Source organism: Hemitrygon akajei, chromosome 5, assembly GCF_048418815.1.
Source record: "Hemitrygon akajei chromosome 5, sHemAka1.3, whole genome shotgun sequence".
Classification (NCBI taxonomy): domain Eukaryota; kingdom Metazoa; phylum Chordata; class Chondrichthyes; order Myliobatiformes; family Dasyatidae; genus Hemitrygon; species Hemitrygon akajei.
The window spans coordinates 34784244-34810093 of NC_133128.1; the positions used below are offsets into that span (position 1 = coordinate 34784244).

Sequence of the window (25850 nt, forward strand, 5' to 3'; positions counted from 1 at the left end):
ATACATATGATGAACCTGAGAGAAATATGAATATTCCTTTTCTTGGGGGTGTAAAAAACGCCACACATCAAGAATACCACATTGAGATAAAAAAGATTTAAAAAGTAAGACTGATTTATTAGTGACAGGTTTTACTTGAAGAGCGGTCTAATATAGGGTCAATTTTAATCAAAATTAAAATCTCCACCCATCACTAAGGAATACCGATTCAAATCAGGCAGAAAAGAGAAAAGACGTTCAAAGAACAAGGAGTCATTTGTATTTGGAGCGTATACATTCGCAAATACGATTAGTTTATTCCCAAGACTACCCGAAACAATAACAAAGTGCCCATTTGTATCAGAAATTACATTATGTTGAATAAAGGATAAATTCTGATCAAACAGGATAGAGACGCCTCTTGATCTAGATTGAGAGGGTGAGTGAAAATGTATACACTTCCATCCTTTGAAAGAACGTGAAATATCATCTTTACGAATATAGTTTTCTTGGAGAAAGATTATATGAGTTTTAAGTTTCCGGATATAAGAAAAAATCTTATTTCGTTTAACAGAGTTATTTAGACGTTTCACATTAAAACTGAGTATATTAATAAAAAATCCATCAAGAATCCTTTAGTAATGTATAAAAGGTAATCACAGACATGTAGATAGTGAATAAGTAAAACAGTAAAAACATCCAATCAGCTTTATAGAAGAACCCATTTCCCCCCCTCCCTCCCCCACAAAGAGAGAAATCAGCCAAGAGAGGTTGAAGAATAGTTCTAACGTTCCCAACCCAAAACTCCGGTGGCTCCAGAAAATATATATGTATAGCTGCGCTGAATAAACGATTGTAAATATATATATACAAAAAAAAAATCAAAGTAAATAAGTTTGCTAATTACGATTTAAAAAAAACCATGGGGAAATATAAGTATTAGTCTCGGTAAAAAAGCAAAGACAGATAAAGAAAATCAAATATGGAAAATCAATAAGTAAAACAACATATACTCGCGGGTGCAAAAAAAAGCAAAGAAACAAATAGAAGATAATTAAAAAGGGAAGCGGTTTAGATAGCTTCCAACATAACACTGAGAGAACGTATTGTTTAAAAAGAGCTGCGAAAAGCAGCTAAAGAGAAAATGGATGCTGTCTGCCTGCATATTTTGCATAGTTTGAAAGATAACAAGGCGCCAGTTACTTAGTCAAACAAATGATTAAGACTTCGTAAAACCAAGAAACCTTGTTATCAACAAAACGCCAAATACTTGATTGAACACCTGAAATTAAAACATTTAACATAAAACAACTCAAAGTTGAATTTAAGGATGGAGACTTTGTAAAAGTTTCTTGGCTTCGTAAACCAAGAGACCTTATTATCAGAAGTAGTAACCTTGAATTTACATGGATCTCTGAGAGAAAGGCGACAGCCAAGCTTAAAAAGATCAGACATGACCTCTTTAAAAGCCTGTCCAGCTCCTAGAACTTCCGGTGGATAATCTTGAACGATCTGAAACTGTTGATCACGAAATTGTAATATACGTTTCTTCCTTGATTCACGAAGGATCTGTTCTTTAATCTGATAGTCATATAAGCGAATGATAATAGAGCGAGGTTTGGCAGGGTCTCAATTGGGGGGGGGGGGTATCTCGGTGAACGCGCTCAAATTTTGGTAGTTCCGATAATATATCAGGGAATAAATCTTTCAGCATTTGAGTACAAAAATCGATAGGTTGATTATCCTCCAGTTTTTCAGGAAATCCAAGAATTCTGATATTGCACCTTCGGGTCCTGGTCTCCAAGTCTGTAAGTTTCTTCAGTAACGCATCGTATTTTTTAAGTTGTTCCTTAGAAATTCTCTTGAAACCTTCGATATCCTTCTGCAACACTGGCAGAGATTCTTCCTGTAGCTTAATACGAATTTCGTGGTCATTCACAGTCTGCTGTATACTTCCAATTTTCCAATTAAGCGATTTCAGTTCAGATTTAACCAGGTCGAAGGAATTCTTGGATTCCAAATCAAACTTGGATTCCAAGTCATCCAGTTTATCCAATTTTTCGAGTTTCTCTGACATTTGTTGAATCATTTCAGTCAAAGTCTCTAAAGTAGTCTCTTTTTCTGACTGCTTTCTACTCATGGTGCTCTCACCGAGATAGGTTTAAACAGCAAAGTAAGCAAATAATTTCGGAGCACGTAGCTAGTGCATCCTACTCCATTACAGCTACCGGAAGTCTCCGGACTTGGTTCTTCAGTTGAGGCCAAAATCATAATTTATGAAAATATTAGTTGAACTTCTTTTATTTTTATGCCTAGGATTATCTTTGTCCATTGACCATTTTTCTCAATGTGACCTGCCACTTTTAGATTCTAAGTCCAGTTAATGGGCCGACAGTTAAATGGGGCAGCCCCTTATTTGGGACAGCTCTTAAAGAACAAAAATTAACCAAGAAGATAGCTGGGATTCCCTTTGTTTATTTGGGACACTTTGCCACTTAACTGGGACAGGAAATTGTTGCTGAACAGGTTCCAACTAGTGTCAGTTGTGTGCACTTGTTCACTGTTACACCATGCTTAGTGTGAACAGTTTTTAAATAGCATCAGTTGCGAATGCTTGTGTTATGTTATGCATTTGTGCTGATGTATACCAATTCTAAAAGCAGTGATTTTTGATACTTCTGCTTTTTAAAAAAAAATTAAGATCCTTGCCAAGATGCAGAAAGGCAATCCACTATCCACACTAGGTATCTGTGCTGATTTTGTTCATTTACAGTCAATCAAAAGAACACAGCAGCATACACTGGAAGAATTCCTCTGTCAATAATTGTTTGGAACTGATACAGTATACAGTTTCATTATGTAATAGTGTTGGTAGCTTTCTAACTTGTTCTATATATTTTTTAAATGTATAATTGCTACTCAGTTATAACTTTTCAAATATTTCCATGAAACATAGAAACATAGAAAACATAGAAAATAGGTGCAGGAGTAGGCCATTCGGCCCTTCGAGTCTGCACCACCATTCAGTTTGATCATGGCTGATCATCCAACTCAGAACCCTGTACCTGCTTTCTCTCCATACCCCCTGATCCCTTTAGCCACAAGGACCATATCTAACTTCCTCTTAAATATAGCCAATGAACCGGCCTCAACTGTTTCCCGTGTTAGAGAATTCCACAGATTCACCTCTCTCTGTGTGAAGAAGTTTTTCCTCATCTCGGTCCTAAAAGGCTTCCCCTTTATCCTTAAACTGTGACCTCTCATTCTGGACTTCCCCAACATCAGAAACAATCTTCCTGCATCTAGCCTGTCCAATCCCTTTAGAATTTTATACGTTTCAATAAGATCCCCCCTCAATCTTCTAAATTCCAGTGAATATAAGCCTGGTCGATCAAGTCTTTCTTCATATGAAAGTCCTGCCATCCCAGGAGTCAATCTGGTGAACCTTCTCTGTACTCCCTCTATGGCAAGAATGTCTTTCCTCAGATTAGGGGACCAAAACTGCACACAATATTCTAGGTGCGGTCTCACCAAGGTCTTGTACAACTGCAGTAGAAACTTCAGCGAATTAACTATATAACTAAATCCACTGTATAAGCAAGGGTCTGGCTTTTCCTGTGGATTTCTATAATTGTACCACATTCCGTAACTTTAACCTCTTTCAATACTTATTTCTAATGTACAATTACCTGCATGATGTTTTATCAATTTTGTTCCTGCAATTTCACTTAATCATTTTCTAAGGTTGTTCCCTTGTGTTCTCTGTTACTGTTTGCACTTACTATTTACTGTATGCAATTCACAAATGCAGTATAATCATGCTCACTCCCTCTATGAACAACATTACATACAATTGAAGACGACAATAATCAGCAACAGATGCTGCCCTTCAGACTTCCAGCTGGATGAATTGCTGATAGTCAATCAAGTTAGAAAGTAAATTTATCGATTACCTCCTTCGTAGTCAAAGATAAAGAAAAGCTCAAAAGTCCAGAGTGAACATATTACAACAGATAGAAGATTAGCTGGCTCACAGGAAACCAAGATTTAACATAAATAGATATTTTCCTAGTTGGCAAGATACTGGTCATCAATTTTCTACATTTTGGATGCTGATGAAGGGTCTGAAATAATGATTGCTAAATTTGGCAGGAATGTAACCTGTGAAAAGACACACAAAGACTACAAAGAGATGTAGCAATGTGGTACAATTGAGAAAATATGAAGTTGTCCATTTTGGCAGAAAAATAAACAAAACGCTGAGAGATTACAGGACTCTGAGGTACAGTGCGATCTGGGAGTTTTTGTACAAGTACAGGGAGTGAACAGGAATTTGGTGCTGAGATTACAATTATATAGAACATAGAATAGTACAGCACATTACAGGCCCTTCGGCCCACAGTCTTGTGCTGACCCTCAAACCCTGCCTCGCATATAAACCCCACTTTAAATTCCTCCATATACCTGTCTAGTAGTCTCTTAAATTTCACTAGTGTATCTGCCTCCACCACTGACTCAGACGGTGCATTCCACGCACCAACCACTCTCTGAGTGAAAAACCTTCCTCTAATATCCCCCTTGAACTTCCCTCCCCTTACCTTAAAGCCATGTCCTCTTGTACTGAGCAGTGGTGCCTTGGGGAAGAGGCGCTGGCTGTCCACTCTGTCTATTCCTCTTAATATCTTGTACACCTCTATCATGTCTCCTCTCATCCTCCTTCTCTCCAAAGAGTAAAGCCCTAGCTCCCTTAATCTCTGATCATAATCCATACTCTCTAAACCAGGCAGCATCCTGGTAAATCTCCTCTGTACCCTTTCCAACGCTTCCACATCCTCCTTCCTATAGTGAGGCGACCAGAACTGGACACAGTACTCCAAGTGTGGCCTTTCTTTTCTTTTCAAATCTTTTTATTAGTTTTTAAAAAAAAACAGAAGAAAAATATTGTTACAAGACATTTGAGAGTACATAGTAGATTGATAAACATTCAAATATATATTGATCCATACATAGAATCTCTCAAACTCATATAATAATATAAATGATTAAGAGAAACCCCCCCCCAAAAAAAAAACAAAAAAAAACAACTAAATAGAAAAAAACTAACCAACATGGGCAATCGCATAATGTTATATATATACAGTAGTGCCTATGACTCCCAACCTCCATCCACACAATTCAGGATAGTGACAATAAGGTTCAGGATCAGACCGTTTAATTCATATGAAAATGCTGAATAAATGGTCTCCAAGTTTCCTCAAATTTAACTGAAGAATCGAAAACCACACTTCTAATTTTTTCTAAACTTAAACAGGAAATAGTTTGGGAAAACCACTGAAATACTGTTGGAGGATTGGCTTCTTTCCAATTCAGTAAAATGGATCTTCTAGCCATTAGTGTAATAAATGCAATCATTCGTTGGAATGAAGCGGATAAACACTTATTATCTATCATTGGTAGGCCAAAAATTGCAGTAAAAGGATGTGGTTGGAGATTAATATTTAAAACTCTTGAAATAATATTAAAAATATCTTTCCAATAGTTTTGTAAGCAAGGACAGGACCAAAACATATGAGTCAACGAAGCTATATCAGAATGACATCTATCACAGGTTGGATTAACATACGAGTAAAATCGAGCAAGTTTATCTTTAGACATATGAGCTCTGTGTACGACCTTAAATTGTATTAGAGTATGTTTAGCACATATAGAGGATGAGTTTACCAATAATAAAATTTTTTCCCATTGCTCAGTAGAAATGGGGCAATGCAGTTCTTCCTGCCATTCCTTCTTAATTTTTTCAGATATATCTGGTTGTAGATTCATAATCATATTATAAATGATAGCAACAAGACCCTTTTGACAAGGATTAAGAGCTAAAATTCTTTCTGTAATGTCCAATGGACATTCTTTCGAAAAAGACTTTAGTTCATTATATAAAAAATTTCTAACTTGTAGATATCTAAAAAAATGGGTTTTAGATAAATTATATTTATTAGATAATTGTTCGAAGGACATAATGTTATCATCCAAAATCAGATCACGAAAACATGTTATACCTTTTGTTTTCCATAAATAAAAGGCTTGATCTATGGAAGATGGTCGAAAAAAGTAATTAGCTGTTATAGGACTTGACAGTATAAACTTATTCAAACCAAAAAATTTACGAAATTGAAACCAGATTCGTAATGTATACTTGACTATAGGATTAGTTATCTGTTTATTCATTTTAAATAACGAAAAGGGAAGTGAAGATCCTAAGATTGAAATCAATGAGAAATCTTGCACAGATTTACATTCCAAATTTACCCATTGTGGGCCAGCAACTGTAGTCGATTCTTGTGTCCAAAATATCAAATACCGTATATTAACTGCCCAATAGTAAAATCTTAAGTTTGGTAGAGCCAAACCGCCCTCCTTCTTAGGCTTCTGTAAATATTTTTTAGCTAACCTAGGATTTTTGTTCTGCCACAAATACGACGATATTTTAGAATCAACTGTATCAAAAAAAGATTTAGGAATAAAAATTGGTAATGCTTGAAATAGGTATAAAAATTTAGGTAGTATCATCATCTTAATGGCATTAATTCTACCTACCAAAGACATAGATAGTGGAGACCACCTATTAGCAAGTTGCTTAATTTGATCTATTAAAGGCAAAAAATTAGTTTTAAATAAATCTTTATGTTTTTTAGTAATTTTAATACCTAAATAAGTAAAATAGTCTGTAACAATTCTATATGGTACCCGATTATAAATTGGAGTATGCATATTTAATGGAAAAAGTTCACTCTTATTAAAATTCAATTTATACCCAGAGAAGTTACTAAATTGAGCAAGCAAAGAAGAAATAGCAGGAATAGATCTTTCAGGATCAGATATATATAATAACAAATCATCTGCATATAATGATACCTTATACATCGTCTCCCCACGGGTAATACCTAAAATATTGGGTGATTCACGAATAGCTATAGCCAAGGGTTCCAAAGCAATGTCAAATAATAAAGGGCTTAAAGGACAACCTTGCCTTGTACCCCGAAATAGCTGAAAAAAAGGGGATCTTTGATTATTAGTGAAAACAGAAGCTAAAGGTTTCTGATATATTAATTTAATCCATGATATAAATTTTGAACTAAAATTAAAATGTTGCAAAGTATTAAATAAATATGACCATTCGACTCTATCAAATGCTTTTTCGGCATCTAAGGAGATGACACATTCTGGGATTTTAGATGAAGAAGTATAAGCAATATTAATTAATTTTCTAATATTAAAAGATGAATAACGATTTTTAATAAATCCAGTCTGATCCTCAGAAATAATCCGAGGCAATATATTTTCTAATCTAATAGCCAAGATTTTACTAAAAATCTTAAAATCCATATTCAGCAAAGATATAGGCCGATAAGATGCACATTCAGTGGGATCTTTATCTTTTTTAAGAATTAAAGAAATAGAAGCTTCATAAAAAGATTGTGGTAGTTTACCTATACTTAATGCATCTTTAAAAATTTTACAAAGCCAAGGAGAAAGTATAGAAGAAAAGGATTTAAAAAATTCTGCAGAAAAACCATCTGGGCCCGAAGCTTTACCCGAGTTCATTAAGAAAATGGCCTTTTCTATTTCAGACTCCGTAATAGGTGTATCCAAAAATACACTATCCTCAGCAGTTACTTTTGGAATATTCAATTTCCTTAAAAATTCACTCATTATAGAAGAGTCTTTAGTACATTCTGATTGATATAAAGAATTATAAAAATCTTGAAAGGCTGTATTTATCTCTTTGTGATCAATCGTCAGAGTACCATCTTGTTTACGAATCTTAGTAATTTGTCGCTTATCCGAAACAATTTTCAATTGGTTAGCTAGTAATTTACCAGACTTATCTCCATATGTATAAAATTGAGCTTTCGATTTAATTAACTGACTTTCAATCGAAGAGGTTAATAATAAACTATGCTCCATTTGAAGTTCCACCCTTTCTTTATAAAGTTCTTTACTAGGGGTCAATGCATAAATCTTATCAATTGCCTTAATTTTATCAACTAATGTTGATATTTTAGAATTAGTTCGTTTCCTAACTCCGGCAGAATATGAAATAATCTGTCCACGAATATATGCCTTAAAAGTATCCCAGAGAGTTCCACTAGAGATGTCTGCTGTGGAATTTATTGAGAAAAACAAATCAATTTGCTGTTTAATAAAGTTAATAAAGTCAGAGTCCTGCAGTAAAACAGAATTAAACCTCCAACTTTTAGTACTAATATGTGAATCCGTCACCTTAATAGATAACTTCAAAGGTGCATGATCAGATATAACAATAGAGTCGTATTTGCAATCCATGACATCTGTAAGGAAGTGCTGATCAATGAAAAAGTAGTCAATCCTTGAGTAATTATGATGCACATGGGAAAAGTATGAGAACTCTTTATCATTAGGGTGTAGAAAACGCCAGATTTCACAGATAGCTGAATCAATCATAAAAGAATTAATAAGAGAAGCCGATTTGTTCGGAAAAGTTTGAATGGGTTTGGATCTATCCATCAAAGGGTTTAAACAACAATTAAAATCCCCGCCCATTATCAATCTGTATTGATTCAGATTAGGAAAGGATGTAAATAAACATTTAAAAAATTCAGGACAGTCAGTATTTGGAGCATAAACATTAACTAAAACAACTTTTTGATTAAAAAGCAACCCAGTAATAAGCAAAAATCTACCTTGCGGGTCTGAAATTGTTTCATAATGTATAAAAGCAGTTGATGAGTCTATAAAAATAGAAACACCTCTCACTTTGGCTTGCGAATTTGAGTGATACTGTTGGCCCTTCCAAAACCTAAACAACCTCTGACTATCCACCTTCCTAACATGAGTCTCTTGTACAAAAATAACATTCGCATTCATTCTATGGAATACTTTGAATACTTTTTTCCGTTTAATCGGATGATTTAAACCATTAGTATTCCAAGAAACAAAGTTAATAGTCTTATCCATATTGACAATACATATTACAGTTAACATATAGGTTTAAAAGAAAAGTGAACTCATGAACTCGGAAGGGGGAAATAAGTTCAAAGGGAAGCCGGAAGTCACAGCACCGCAGCCATTTTAGTAGTTTCATATAAGCCCATGAAGTAAAACTAAGCAAAAAGCAAGCAGAAAAAAGAAAAAAAAGAAAAATCTCCCTCCCACCACCCTCAAAACCCCAGGAAAAAAGCCAAACAGAGGCAAGCGAGCGATCTAATACTAAAATTACCCCCTTGTCTCAAGACGGCAACTCAGACGTAACAAAGTTAAAAAAAATACAAACAACCCACATTATAAAAAAAAGGGTTGATATAGGAAAAATTAAAATATAAAATTAGTGTTATAAATGTATATTATCAAAAGGGTTAAAAATTAAAACAATAAATGAAGGTTTAACACTTTCGAACAGATCAAAACAGTTATGACGCTACAGACACTGGAGTCTGTCGGGAAGAAGAAACGCCATTTTATTCTTCCAAATCTTAATATTCAAATGTTAAAAATGTAAAAAAAGAGCGTATATCGATTAAAAAAAAGAAGAAAAAAAAATAACCCTAATAGGTCATCTTCAACATTAATCGGTTAGTAATATATAAAAATATGAAATCGGAATAAACCCGGTAGAAAAAAGAGAGCTTTAATCATATATAAGAAATACATATGAACCGTATCAAAAAAGAACCCAAACGTCAATCTATAGCAGATCCAAATCTATAGGCTAGATTACATTGATCAGCCCGATCAAATGTCATTGTTCCAGGAAACCTTGAGCATCCGCTGGCGATTTAAACAGCCGAAAAGATCCATCTTGAAGGGTGACTCTCAGGTGTGCTGGAAACAGCAACGCTTGCTTGTAGCCTTTCTGGTGAAAATCCGACATAACCGATCTGAAAGCCAGCCTAGCCCGTAGTACTTCGGGGCTATAGTCCTCCAGAATGCGAAAATTAAAATTTTGATAAGTTATCATACCTTTTTTACGAGCCGCACGAATCAGTCGTTCTTTGATGTGAGGATAATGGATCCTGAGAATTATGTGCCGTGGTTTCAGACTTGAATCTGCCCGATATCTGGATACTCTGTGTGCCCGATCGATTAATGGGGGGTTATCCAGGACTTCTTCGCCCAGGACATCCACTAGAAATTTGGAGAAGAAAACGGTCAGATCACCGCTTTCAAATTTTTCCGGGATTCCAATTAACCGAAGATTTTGTCTTCGAGAACGATTTTCCAAATCAGTAATTTTAGCTTTATAGCGATCTATCTGTTGGATCGTCGAAGTTTGCTCTTCTTGCATTTTTTCAATTATACGATCCTTCTTACGAGCAGCTTCTTCAAGAACCAAAATGCTTGCATGTTGTTCATTTGATTCCCGTGAAAGGGTCAGGAACTTATCTTCGAGTGATCTCAAACGATTGTCATACTCTGAGAATCTTCCAAGTAATTTTTTCTCCAATTCATCAAATCTAGCGTCTATAAACTTCACAACAACTTCTAAAGTTAACGGTTCTCTCGTCTGTTTCGGTTCTTTTGCTTTAGACATTTCAGCGAGTTGAGAGTAATTCAGATAGTTTTTTAAAAAAAATCTATATGTTTAGACCCCTTTAAAATAAGTTTAAGGGGTGTTTGTAGGTTAAAAAAAACGTAAAAGGTTTGGAGCAAAGCCTAGATGCGGTTTACTCCATGAGCGCCATCTTGAGACTCAAGTGTGGCCTAACTAGAGTTTTATGGAGCTGCATCATTACATCGCATCTCTTAAACTCTATCCCTCGACTTATGAAAGCTAACACCCCATAAGCTTTCTTAACTACCCTATCTACCTGTGAGGCAACTTTCAGGGATCTGTGGACATGTACCCGCAGATCCTTCTGCTCCTCCACACTACCAAGTATCCTGCCATTTACTTTGTAATCTGCCTTGGAGTTTGTCCTACCAAAGTGTACCACCTCACACTTCTCCATCTCACAAATAGAATATTGTGTTATTATATAATACAATATAGAATATTGTACCATCTCACAAATAGAAGAGGAATTGACTAATTGTAAAATTTTCTCCCACTGCTCACTGGGTATAAGACAATGAGGTTCTTTTTCCCATTCCTTCTTAATTTTTTCTAATACTTCTGGCTGTATTTTCATGATCATATTATAAATGGTGGCTACTAAACCCTTCTGGCAAGGATTCAGAGCTAAAAATTTTTCCGTAATGTCCATTGGACATAATTTCGGAAAAGACTGTAACATATTATTCAAGAAATTTCTAACTTGCATATATCTAAAAAATTGAGTTTTAGGTAAATTATATTTATTAGATAGCTGTTCAAAGGACATAAAACTATTATCTAAAAATAGATCACGAAAACATGTTATACCTTTTGTTTTCCATAATACAAAGGCTTGATCCATAAAAGAGGGCCGAAAAAAAAAGTTAGATATAATAGGGCTTGATAAGATAAACTTATTCAAGCCAAAAATTTACGAAATTGAAACCATATTTGCAACGTATGTTTAACTATGGGATTAGTTATTTGTTTATTCAATTTAGATAAAGAAAAAGGAAGTGAAGATCCTAAATTTGAAAACAACGAAAAGTCTTGTACAGATTTACATTCCAAATTTACCCATTGTGGGCAAGATGCTATAATCGATTCTTGTGTCCAAAATATTAAATATCGAATATTGACTGCCCAATAGTAAAATCTCTGGTTTGGCAAAGCCAAACCACCCTCCATCTTAGGCTTCTGTAAATATTTTTTGCTTAGTCTAGGATTTTTATTCTGCCACAGATACGAAGATATTTTAGAGTCAATAACAATAATATCAAAAAAAGATTTAGGAATAAAAATTGGTAATGCTTGGAATAAATATAAAATTTTGGGTAACACTATCATCTTAATAGCATTAATTCGACCAACCAATGACAAAGATAATGGGGACCACCTGGGAACAAGTTGCTTAATTTGGTCAATTAAAGGAAAAAAATTAACTTTAAATAAATCCTTATGTTTCTTGGTAATTTTAATACCTAAATAAGTCAAATGATCTGTGACAACTTTAAATGGCAAGTGTTTATAAATTGGAACTTGCATATTTAATGGAAATAATTCACTCTTATTAAAATTCAGTTTGTAACCAGAAAAGCTACTAAACTGAGCAAGCAAGGACAAAATAGCAGGAATAGATCTCTCAGGGTCAGATATGTATAGTAACAAATCATCAGCATATAATGATAACTTATATGTCCCTTCCCCACGGGTAATACCCAAAATATTAGGTGATTCACGAATGGCAATAGCTAAAGGTTCCAAAACAATGTCCACTCTGTCTATTCCTCTTAATATCTTGTACAGCTCTATCATGTCTCCTCTCATCCTCCTTCTCTCCAAAGAGTAAAGCCCTAGCTCCCTTAATCTCTGATCATAATCCATACTCTCTAAACCAGGCAGCATCCTGGTAAATCTCCTCTGTACCCTTTTCAATGCTTCCACATCCTTCCTATAGTGAGGCAACCAGAACTGGACACAGTACTCCAAGTGTGGCCTAACTAGAGTTTTATAGAGCTGCATCATTACATCGCTTCTCTTAAACTCTATCCCTCGACTTATGAAAGCTAACACCCCATAAGCTTTCTTAACTACCCTATCTACCTGTGAGGCAACTTTCAGGGATCTGTGGACATGTACCCCCAGATCCTTCTGCTCCTCCACACTACCAAGTATCCTACCATTTACTTTGTACTCTGCCTTGGAGTTCGTCCTTCCAAAGTGTACCACCTCACACTTCTCCGGGTTGAACTCCATCTGCCACTTCTCAGCCCACTTCTGCATCCTACCAATGTCTCTCTGCAATCTATGATAATCCTCTACACTATGTACAACACCACCAACCTTTATGTCGACTGCAAACTGGCCAACCCACCCTTCTACTCCCTCATCCAGGTCGTTAATAAAAATCACAAGAAGTAGAGGTCCCAGAACAGATCCTTGTGGGACACCACTGGTCACAACCCTCCAATCTGAACATACTCACTCCACCACGACCCTCTGCCTTCTGCAGGCAAGCCAATGCTGAATCCACCTGGCCAAACTTCCCTGGATCCCATGCCTTCTGACTTTCTGAATAAGCCTACCGTGTGGAACCTTGTCAAATGCCTTACTAAACTCCATGTAGATCACATCCACTGCACTACCCTCATCTATATGCCTGGTCACCTCCTCAAAGAACTCTATCAGGCTTGTTAGGCATGATCTGCCCTTCACAAAGCCAGGCTAACTGTCCCTGATCAGACCATAATTCTCTAAATGCCCATAGATCCTATCTCTAAGAATCTTTTCCCACAGCTTTCCCACCACAGACATGAGGCTCACTGGTCTATCATTACCTGGACTATCCCTACTAACTTTTTTGAACAAGGGGACAACATTCTCCTCTCTCCAATCCTCCGGTACCATTCCCGTGGACAACGAGGACATAAAGATCCTAGCCAGAGATTTAGCAATCTCTTCCCTTGCCTCGTGGAGCAGTCTGGGGAATATTCAGTCAGGCCCCGGGAACTTATCCGTCCTAATGTATTTTAACAACTCCAACACCTCCTCTCCCTTAATATCAACATGCTCCAGAACATCAACCTCACTCATAATGTCCTCACCATCATCAAGTTCCCTCTCAGTGGTGAATACAGAAGAGAAGTATTCATTGAGGACCTCGCTCACTTCCACAGCCTCCAGCCACATCTTCCCAATTTTATCTCTAATCGGTCCTACCTTCACTCCTGTCATCCTTTTGTTCTTCACATAATTGAAGAATGCCTTGGGGTTTTCCTTTACCCTACCAGACAAGGCCTTCTCATGCCCCCTTCTTAAGCTCCTTTCTTTCTACCCTATATTCCTCAATAGACCCATCTGATCCTTGCTTCCTAATCCTAATGTATGCTGCCTTCTTCCACCTGACTAGATTTTCCACTTCACTTGTCACCCATGGTTCCTTCACCCTACCATTCTTTATCTTCCTCACTGGGACTAATTTATCCCTAACATCCTGCAAGAGATCCTTAAACCTCGACCACATGTCCATAATACATTTCCTTGCAAAAACATCATCCCAGTTCACACCCGCAAGTTCTAGCCTTATAGCCTCATAATTTGCCCTTCCCAAATTAAAAATTTTCCAGTCCTCTCTGATTCTATCCTTTTCCATGATAATGCTAAAGGTCAGGGAGTGGTGATCACTGTCCCCCAGATGCTCACCCACTGACAGATCTGTGACCTGACCTGGTTCGTTACCTAATACTAAATCTAGTTTGGCATTCCCCCGAGTCGGCCTGTCAACGTACTGTGACAGGAATCCACCCTGGACACACCTAACGAACTCTGACCCATCTAAACCCTTGGAACTAATCAAGTGCCAATCAATATTAAGGAAGTTAAAGTCACCCATGATAACAACCCTGTTATTTTTGCACCTTTCCAAAATCTGTCTCCCAATCTGCTCCTTGGTATCTCTGCTGTTACCAGGGGGCCTATAGAATACCCCCAGTAGAGTAACTGCTCCCTTCCTATTCCTGACTTCCACCCATTCTGACTCGAGAGGATCCTGCTACATGACCCACCCTTTCTGCAGCTGTAATAGTATCCCTGACCAGTAATGCCACCCCTCCTCCCCCTTTTCTCCCCTCTCTATCCCTTTTAAAGCACTGAAATCCAGGAATATTGAGAATCCATTCCTGCCCTGGTGCCAGTCAAGTCTCTGTACTGGCCACTACATCATAATTCCATGAATGTATCCAAGCTCTCAGTTCATCACGTTTGTTCCTGATGCTTCTTGCATTGAAGTACACGCACTTTAGCCCTTCTACCTTACTACCTTTATACCCTTTATTCTGCTGCTCTTTCCTCAAAGCCTCTCTATATGTTAGATCTGGCTTTACTCCATGCACTTCTTTCACTGCTCTATCGCTCCACGTCCCATCCCCTTGCAAATTAGTTTAAACCCTCCTGAACCATGCTAGCAAACCTACCAGCAAGGAAAATGCTCCCCCTCGAGTTCAGGTGCAACCCATCAAATCTATACAGGTCCCACCTTCCTTAGAAGAGATCCCAATGATCCAAAAATCTAAAACCCTGCCCCCTGCACCAACTCCTCAGCCACGCAATCAACTGCCATCTCCTCCAATTCTTACCATCACTATCACGTAGTACTGGCAGCAATCCTGAGAACACCACCCTTGAAGTCCTGTTCTTCAGACTTCTGCCTAATTCCCGAAACTCACACTTCAGGACCTCATCCCTCTTCCTGACTATGTTGTTTGTACCAACATGTATCACGACTTCTGGTAGCTTTCCCTCTCGTACCAGGATGTCATGCACCCCGTCAGAGACATCCCGGACCCTGGCACCCGGGAGGCAACAAACCATGCGGGTGTCCTTCTCACATCCACAATATCTCCTGTCTGCTCCACTGACTATAGAGTATCCAATGACGACAGCTCTCCCCTTCTCCGTCCCATCCTTCTGCACCACAGGGTCAGACTCAGTGCCAGAGCCCTGCCACCGTGGCTCACACCTGGTCGGTTGTCCCCACCAACAGTATCCAGGACGGTAGACTTATTATTCAGGGGAATGTCTACAGGGGTGCTCTACACGAGCTGTCTAGTCACCTTTGCTATCCCCCCTCGGACTGTCACCCAATGACCTGCTTCCAGCAGCCTAGGTGTGACTACCTCCCTGTAGCTCTCATCTATGACTGCCTCATTCTCCCTTATGAGTCGAAGGTCATCCAGCTGCTGCTCCAGATTCCTCACACGGTCTTCCAGATTGCCCAGCCGCAAGCACTTCTGGCAGATATGACTCTGCGGGAGAGGGGAGTTCCCCCAGGACTTCCACATCTCACAGTACAGGCACATCACCGTCTCAGGAGGCATTGTAAAGACCAACTGGGAACAAGCTTGTCCTCCGCCTCTTCTCGTCAAAGCCTCTCGAGTCAAAGCCTCAAATCTCCACTCCTTCACTGGCCCACTCACTCACTGGCTGCATTCCACAGGCCGCCCCACTTGAGGTAACCCTCTATTTATTTGTTTGAGCTTTTCAAACTGCTTGGTCACCTGACCTCGATTGCCCAATCAGCTGCTTTCTGCTGAGTCTGAGCTATTCAAATCTTGATTTTCTCATCAACGGCTTTCGGTGATCTTTTTCAAATATACAGCAGGCTCAAAGGGCGAGTAGCCAGCTTTTGCTCTGAATTGAACTTTGAACTCTCTGCTCGAAATTTCGACTGCTTATTTACTTCCATAGATGCTGCCTGACCTGCTGAGTTCTTCTAGCATTTTGCAAGTTTTGATTTGTCTTTTCGCCTGATTGTAAATAAGTCTATACAGCTGACAAGAAACAATCTGAAATAACATTGCCTGCTCTAGAGTTCTGCCATCTTAAACCAGTACAATCCATTCAGACAATGATTATTTGTATTTTGCTCTGTCACATTTGGTGTGTGCATGTTCCTTGTGAGGTTCAAAAAATCTGAGTGACTGTAGAAGTTAGGGAAGGAAGTAAGCTCATGCATGATTGTTCTGAGCTGAGATATTAAACACTGGCCCTTACAGTCAGAGCATACAAAACTTATTACCCTGCATCTTTTCAAGAATTTCAGAAGTCTAGTACACCCTATTTAAAATCATAAAAGTTTAATTGCCTAGTGGCAACGGAAACTCTATCACCCATGATCTAAGGACTGTGGTTGTGGTACACTTTAGGTGCAGAATGTTAATTTGACCTAGGTAGATTACACTAATAAACACTTCCGAGTGAGGCTACCAGCCACTTCCATGTGCAATCCATGTTTATGCTCTCCACCCTTTCCTGACTAGATATTTTCAAGACTTACTGGTCAAGCACTTTCTAAAGGTCTTTGGCTGTGTTACAGGGTGTATTTTGTCCTGCATTTACCAATGAATTCCTCAAAGGTGACATCACTGGAGGCTTTATCAAAATAATGACTGAGCACTCAAGTGGGTCAGGCACTTTACGGCAGAAGGCAAAGATGTGCCCATTGTAGGAGCCATGTATCAATCCCCTAACTGCATTGAATTCTGTGTTGCACATTTACTATGTTTATTATGGTAACTGGTCATGTGAGTGGGGTGAATAAGTTCAGTATCCTTGCCTGTTTTGCGGCAGTTTGTAGCTTGGGACTGGTGGATCTATATCTTTTGCTGATCACCCAATATCGTTGTGATAATGCTGAATAATGCTGAATAATGCTTAATTATGCTTAACTTACACTCGGGTATGCTTAAGTCTCATCTTTTTAAAATTATGTTTGCTAATTGCGAATTAAGGATTGAATGAAGGATTTCACTATTGTAACTGGGAGCAGGTCATGCAAGTATAACAAATCCCTAGTGGTCAGAAGTAGTGGCAATTATTTTTGTTTTAGTTTTGGTTTAGGTTTTCTGATTCATTTCTAACAGAAAAATAGTTTTCAACAGTTATACCAAATAAGCATCAGCATTCAAATGTATCCAAGAAGTTAGGATCACTGCAGCCTGGAACAGCTCATGGCAAGTAATGACCTTTTGTTGATATATGCTGTGTGTTTGGATTTGAAACACTGTTTCAAATGGCCAGTGTTGCCTGTCCAGTTGGACTAAATAAAGTTGTAAGCTGTGTAGTGGTGTTTGTATGAAGAGTTCGATCACTTGGTTCAGTTGAATAGATGAAGAATTGAATTGCTTCCATTGTTGAAAAGCTGAATTGAATTTGATGTTGTTTTTTGTCTGGTTTGCACACTTGGAAAACAACATGAGTCCAGCTGGAAGCAGTGTCCTTGAAGCCAAGACTAAGAGAAATTAAACAAATTTGCGATGTTGAAGGTCAATTTGTTGGAGAAAATGAGAATATTTACAAAGCCTCAGGACAGGCTGTGACCATGTATAAGATTGAATTCAGCACACCTAAAGTGTGTGCAGCATATTACGATTTATTGTCCCAATTCACAGCAGTGCAGGCCAGAGCTCACCTAATCATGAGAGAAACACAAGGGCAGTCTTGGCTCAGTCTGTAACATACAGAGATGGCCGGAGCTTGAAATGCAAGGCCAGCTGGTACAGGAAGTCGCAGCTTGGCACTGGGGATCAGTTGAAGCGTTCAGGCACCGGAATCAGGGAGGAGGTTGAGTGTCGTGGGATTGCTGTACTGAAATGGAGACTTATAGAGTTAATAGCTTCCTGCTGCTTCAGGATTGTGTGTGCCTGTCGACAGACTACTTTCTTTAGGATAGCAAGCTCTGCAGGTCAATCACTGGTTCACTCATCTGTCAGGAAACATACAGGAGTCTTGACCCAAATGCAAAGCAGCAGAGATGACCTAGCAGTGGGCGATAACTTTTCCTGCAAAATAACAAGCTATGAGGGGCCACAAAACAAGAGAGAACCCATACTTAACACAACAAGGCAACAAGGTTACAGTGACTAGAAGCAGCTGGTTGTGACTGGCTGATTCGATGGGTGAATAAGGACTGTGGATGAGAGTTGGGTTTAAATAGGCTGCAGGTGATGAGTTGGAAATGTGTAGCAGGTGACTCCTGTTAGCTGGGTGGTGACTTGGAGATGCAGGCTTTCATCTAGGTTAGATCTTTGAGAATCAATTAGTCAGTCATAGAAAAGTACAGCACAGAAACAGGCCCTTTGGCCCATCTGGCCTATGCTGAGCCATTTAAACTGTCTACGTCCATTGACCTGCACTGGGACCACAGTCCTCCATACCTCTACCTTCCATGTATCTATCCAAGCTTCTCTTAAACGTTGAAATCGAGCTTGCATGCAATACTTGCACTGACAACTTGTTCCACATTCTCATGACCTTCTGAGAGAAGGTCCCCTTAAATTTTTACCTTTCACTCTTAACCCATGATCTCTAGTTATTATCCCACCCAACTTCAGTGAAAAAAGCCTGCTAGCATTTATCCTAACTATACCCCTTATAATTTTATATATCCCCATCAAATTTCCAAACGTTCCAAGAAATAAAGTGCTAAGCTATTCAATCTTTCCATATAACTCAGATCCTCTAAACTCGGCACCATCTTGTAAATTTTCTCTGTACTCTTTCAATCTTATTTACATCTTTCCTATAGGTAGGTGACCAAAACTGCAAATGTACTCCAAATTAGGCCTCACCAACATCTTATACAACTTTAACATAGCATCAATACTTTGTACTCAATACTACGATTTATGAAGACCAATGTACCAAAAGTTTACCTTACAGCCTCATCAACCTATGACAGCACTTCCAAAGAACTATTGACCTGTATTCCCAGATCCCTTTGTTCTACTGTACACCTCAGTGCTCTACCCTTCTCTGTGCAAGACTTACCCTAGATGGTCCTACCAAAGTGCAACAACTTGTACTTGTCTGCATTAAATTACATTTGCCATTTTCAGCACATTTATCCACTGATCCAGATTATACATGACCAAAAAGAAAAATTGTCAGCATAGCAATCTTGCTACAGTTTTGCTAAATCAAGAAACTAAGTTATAATTGAAAGGAAATAAATAGCATACCTTTGGAAAAATTTAATATCTTCCCCCTTCAAATTCAGTTTTACATATCCTGCTCTGTCATAGTTGACACGAGAAGAGCAGAGAAGCTTTTTTGGTTTGTAACAGAACCAAGGCTCTCCAGTCCTGAGGTCAGTAAAGTTACAAAGTGGTTTAGTCTGAGGTGAAAATGCATTGCATATTGTAGTCTCTGAAATAGCCCCATATTTGAAGGTACTTTACAAAAACACTCTAAATGGCTGTTCTTCACGAAGTCTCCAAAGTACCTGGATTCCTTCACTAGGATGAACCAGTGAAACAGACACGTGGACTTTTCCTGGCCAGAATAAAGTAAAATTGATGTGATAAGTTCCATTTTGGTGATCTATAACCATTCCTGCTGAATCGGCTTTCAACTCTGGAGTATGGATCCGGGCTTGGAGATAGTCACCCCCGTATTGCTTCGGATTTCCTTCAAAATCGTACATACGCACTATCACCTGTAGCTGATCTCCAACATAGAAAGTCTTTCCAGAATTCAAAATAACAAAATGTGTAAGTGATGGGTTGCTGCTTTTCCGGAAAGGTACACTGGAGTTCGAGGGCTTTGGCCACTCAATCATTTTCAATACAGCTGCACCTTCTGATCTTTCCTCAGGGGTAAAGCTGTGACTCTGGTAGCCGTACTGCAACAGCTTGTGTGTCCAATCAGGCTTCAGCACTTCCATGTCTTGCTGTATTGTGGAATAATTCTTTAGAGGTGGATACCTGCTCCATTGGGAGTCTGATTGAGAAAGTGAATGTATATCTGACTGTGGAAAGAAAAATAATTCAGTATTGAATATCTTATGTTGGCATCTGAGATGTTCCTAGAAGATTTATCTGCCAACCACAAGGGAATTCAGAGAGACTATCCAGAGCTATGAATCCCACTGTCTTCTCGATGAAGTTACATTGAGACCAGAGAAGAACAGGGTTACTGAAGTTGTGCCTTCCTTTGAGGATTGCAGCATCCATAAGAAACACCCATCTCAAGTAACGTGGTACTTCTGAAAACATATCAGACTGAAGGTGCCCCAGAGTGAGTTCCTGTCTGGGTAAAGGTATTACAGAATTCCAGAGTTGATGAGAGAAAAGAAAACAATCTACACAGTGCTTCTATACCTGATCACTGCCCAATAACTTCTGTTGTATGGCAAAAGTAAAAAACAACAGGGTGGGACTTTATCATGACACCACGTTACTGGTCAAGTGACCTGAAAGTATAGTCAAGGTTACACAGTGGGAAATAATTTAGTCAAAGTATCAGAAACCACAGGGTATCTACTGAGCTGTTCATCAAAATTAGTTTTCCTACATCATTTGTAAACTTAACTATTCAAAGTGTTTCCTGAACAATAATTTGAGCAACTTATTCCCAGTCTGAAATATCTAAGAACACCAAATACTTAATCCCTGTGAGTAATAATAGCAGAAATGTAGACAACAGAAGGCAAACTGGCAGACTGAATCTATGTGCTGAAATGCTACCACTACCTCTGTTCTTCAACATTGAAGTCATGTAATAGAGGAGGATATCAGAATGAAATTGTGTTATTTAAGAGATTTAAAACTGGATAATCTTAGTACAATAAAATTAGCTCACTTGCTCTTAGTTGCTAAACCAAAGGACATGGGGACCATGAATCAAAATGCCTGCTTCCCACTAATACTTTAACACTCAGCAGGAAGACGTATCCTCACTACCCAGATCCCAATGCGACATTGAAGTGGTGGTGTCATGCCTACATTTGAAATGTAATTAAAAAGGAATGCAGTAAAAGGACATGACATTCTCATACATCTCCAAAAGTGCATCTGGGCCCTCTCCCTGCTCTCATAAACCACCAAGGTGAACAGGGAGAAACACAGCTCCTGGTCAAAATGGCTACAACAGAACTATGAACAATCTGATCCTTTCCTCTTGGATCTGGTGTTAAAAAGAAAAGCTTTTAAATATTGTTTCTTCATGCTCAGTTTACTTGATCGATTTTTCAGAATACCATTTTACACACCTTGATGAGCTGTAAGTTTATAATTACCACAAGCAGTGTCAGCGATACCAGAAACATGTAAAGGAGCTGCTTGGAATTGAAATAAAGAGGCACTTTGATTTTACATTGGTCATTCATATTGGAAGGTTGATGTGCTCCCTTGCCCATTGGTCTGTTTAAAACTTCTTTTCAGCAAATCTGAAATTTAAATGATTCAAATAAATTTAAGACAAACAATTTTATCCTGACAGCTTTGATGTCAAAGTAAATTTATTATCAAAGTACATGCATGCCCCCATATACTACCTTGTGATTCATTTTCTTGCAGGCATTTAAAGGAAAACAAAGAAATACATTAGAATTTATGGAAAACTATACATAAACAAAGACTGACAACAACCAATGGGCAAAAGAAGACAAATTGTGCAAATACAAAACTATAATACTGAGAACATGATGTATAGTGTCCTTGAAAGTGAGTCTGTAGGTGGTCAAATCAGTTCAGCATTGAGGTGAATGAAGTTATCCACAGTGGTTCAGGAGCCTGATGGTTGTAGGCCAATAACTGTTTCTGAACCTGGTGGTGTGGGACCCGAGGGTCCTGTACCTCCTGCTCGATGGTAATAATAAGAAAAGTGCATAGTCTTGATGGTGGAGGAACCTGATGATGGATGCCGCTTTCTTCCATTCCACTCCATTCAAAGAGAAAACTTTGACCATATTTTCCATAGATCCAAATAAGGTTCTTCTGGAGGACTGGAATCTGGTTACCATCTAAAGGAATGTCCATGGTAATTCTGCTAATTTTCCATCAACCAAGGTAGTATGGATAAAAGCAAACACAATATATGAGGAAAGAATATAGCTGAAAAAATTTGGCAGCTGAAAAATTTGGCCTGTCCCCTAAAACCCTCACTAATTTTTATAGATGCACCGTGGAAAGCATTCTTCTAGGGTGCATCACAACCTGGTATGGAAGTTGTTCTGTCCAAGACCGGAAGAAGCTGTAGAAGATCGTGAACATAGCCCAGCACATCACACAAACCAATCTTCCATCCTTGGACTCACTTTACACCGCACTTGACCCACTCAGCCAACACACTTTTTGTCCCTCTTCCCTCCGGGAGAAGGTTCAAGAGCTTGAAGATTCATACGGCCAGATTTGGGAACAGCTTCTTTCCAACTGTGATAAGACTGCTGAAAGGATCCTGACCCGGATCTGGGCCGTACTTTCCAAATATCCGGACCTGACTTGACTACCTTACTTTCCCTTTTCTATTTTCTAATTATGATTTATAATTACATTTTTTATTATATTTACTTTGATTTGTACTCCAGGGAGTGCAAAGCACAGAATCAAATATCGCTGTGATGATTGTATGCTCTAGTATCAATTCTTTGGTGACAGTAAAGTAAAGGAGAGTCTTCAAAAGGCAATGGTACAGCAGTGGGACATGATGGTGGGGATTTGTTTTTAACGATGAATATGTTTATATCTTCAAATATCTCACAATTCATAAGTGGGTAGAGGGATAGGCTTTCTTCCTTGCTGGAACTGTGGGAATGGGATGATAAAGTGAGCTAATTATTTTTCAGTGGGGTGACTGTGGTGGTAGAGACTAGTTTGCTACTGTGGACCTGCATAGAAATTGGGAAAAGAAGGGGGTTAGGAGGAGGTGTGGCTTCGTAACAGAAAAACATGAAGAGACACTGGCACACATAAAATGCGGAAGCAACACAGCAAGTCAGGCACCAGCTACAGTATGGAGAGGAATGGGCTGAGATCGGCCATCAGGACTGGAGAGGAAGCGGAGAGAATCCAGATTAGGAAGTTAGTGGGAAGGGGAGGAGTACAATCTGGTAGGCGATGGGTGAGACCAGTGAGGGGAATTAAGTGAAAAGCTGGGCAGTGATAGGTGGAAGATGCAGAGGGTTGAGGAAGAAGCTTGATAGGAGAGGACAGTGGAGTAAGGGAGGGGGGTGGACAACTGGAGGGAAGTCTTCGGCAGTTCATGAGGATTAGGGAAAACAGATGAGGTGAAAGGGCTACCAGAATAAGGGAAATAAAAGAGGGGAATAAAAACCGGGGAATCATGGTGAAGTTTGAGAAATCGATGTTGTTGTTTACCCTGGAGTTTGAGTTGTAGCTCCTGCAGCTTCGTTTGGCCACATCATGGCAGGAGTTCGTAGGCCAACATGCTGGAATGGAAATAGCAGTGTCAAATTCAAATGGGTGGTCACTGGGATTTGGGCAGGACAGAACAAATGTGCTTGTTGAAGCAGTCTCCCAATCTGTGTTAGGTCTCGCCGGTGTAGAGGAGGTTACACCCGATACAATAAGTGACCACAACAAATTCAAAGGTGAAGAGTTGCCTCACCTAGATGGGCTCTAAATGGTAGTCAGGGAAGAGGTGTAGGGGCAAGTGTAGTTTTTGTCATGGTTGCAGGGATAAGTGCCGGGATGGAGGTCAATGGAGAGCAACAAGTAGACAAGGAATTCATACAGACAGTGTTTTCTGTGGGAAGTAGGGGAGGGGGTAATGGGGTAGGAGACAGAGTTGTGCCTGGTAGTAGGATCCTATTAGATATTGTAGAATTTGCAGAGAATGATGTGCTGGATATGGAGGCATGTGGGGTGTTACTGTATGTGAGGACAAGGGAAACCCTATCCTTGTTATGACAAGTTGTGGAATGGATGGAGTCAGACACAGGTGATATCAAAGAGATATGGGTGAGGGCAGCGTTGATAATGGAGTGATGGAAGGGAAGCCCCATTTTCTGATAAGCGACAACTCCTTGATATTCTAGAACAGGAGGCAGAGTTACTGAGAAAAGGGATCAGCAATTTTTCAGGTGACAGGGAGGGAAGAGGTATAGTCAAGATAACTGTGAGAGTCCGTGAATTTGTAAAGGATGTCCATAGATAGTCTGTCTCTGGAGAAGGAGAACAAAAGATCAGGAAAGAAGAGAGATGTGTCACAGATGAACCAAGTAAATTTGAGGGTGGGGTAGCATCTGTGGAGGAAAATGGACACCCGAATCGTCGACTGCCATTTCTCTCCGCAGATCCGGCATGTTTTTGTTGCAAAATAGATGTGCTATTCCCTCGATACCCTGAGCTGCGAAGAATTGCGAAACATTTTCGTTCGTTAATATATTCCGAGGACTAGCTGGCAGTGTCGAAAGACAGCAATTCAAATCAGACTTGACGCGAAAAAAAAGGATAGTCCCCACTTTTTCCTCTATTTCTCCCTGGATACATAAACACTAAAAGAAGCGCTGTATAAATTACAATTTGAATGACTTTTTAACAAAATGTCTTGTATGTAGTATTGTGCTGTAACTATAAGTTTCCGTAGAAACTATGGCCACAGAACATGTACTTCATGTTTCCGCGGGAGCTGTTGCTTCTGTCGAGCTTTGCAGTTTATTCGTGTGTTACAAAATGTAAAGGTACAGTCCCCGAGCACAAGAGACCCAAGAAAGATTCCCAACGGATCTTCAATTTTCATTCGACATTTGGCGTCATGCAAAAAAAAAACAAACTATGATCTACCCGGAGATTCAAAAGTATCTGAAATATATTTTTATTATCCTCTCCTACATCAGTTTGCTGCTGAGAGATTAAACCGGCAGCTTTCATTAGGACTTTTCTTTCGGATACATTACAAAAATGTTAGAATAAAGGAATAAGAATCGATGTTGAATTACCTGCGATTTGTAATTATTTCCCTCGGACTATAAAATAGGGTGCCGTCGCCGGATTACACTTCGCTCCTCTCGTAAAGTTGGCAACGATCGAACCATCAGGAAAATAGTAATAATCTCCTCGGCTCTTCAACGGCCAAAGTTTGCAACATTATCGACCACTCCCTGTAACGAGTCTATTGTCACCAAACAGGCGAGTTCAGTGACAATCCCGAGAACATCTCCAGATAATCTACAGATGATGAAATTCACTGAGTTCACAAAGAACAAATTGACTCCAGTAATTTAGTTTATAATTTAGTACATAATTTGTCATATCTGAAATACTCTGGCAGTTTATAATGGTCTCAGACTTCGTACCGTGTTGCAATAATATGATAATAGCCGAATTTTAAAGCAACAGTAACCCTTCATGGGATTGTAAAATTATTCGGTGAAACGGCTTTTGTTATTTGTTGTCAATGGGCAGCGTCTAGTGACATTGTGCCTTGAACGACTGTGAGCAAATTCTGGACTCCACAAAAGGCAGTCGGAAAAACAGCGAATAAATTTAAAACACTTGAGATA

At 38.9% G+C, this 25850-nt stretch overlaps 1 pseudogene; it reads right to left on the reverse strand.

Annotated features, from left to right (window-relative positions):
- Positions 1–25480, reverse strand: part of LOC140727632 (NXPE family member 3-like) — a 41366-nt pseudogene extending 15886 nt beyond the window's left edge.
- Positions 25481–25850: the final 370 nt, after the last annotated feature.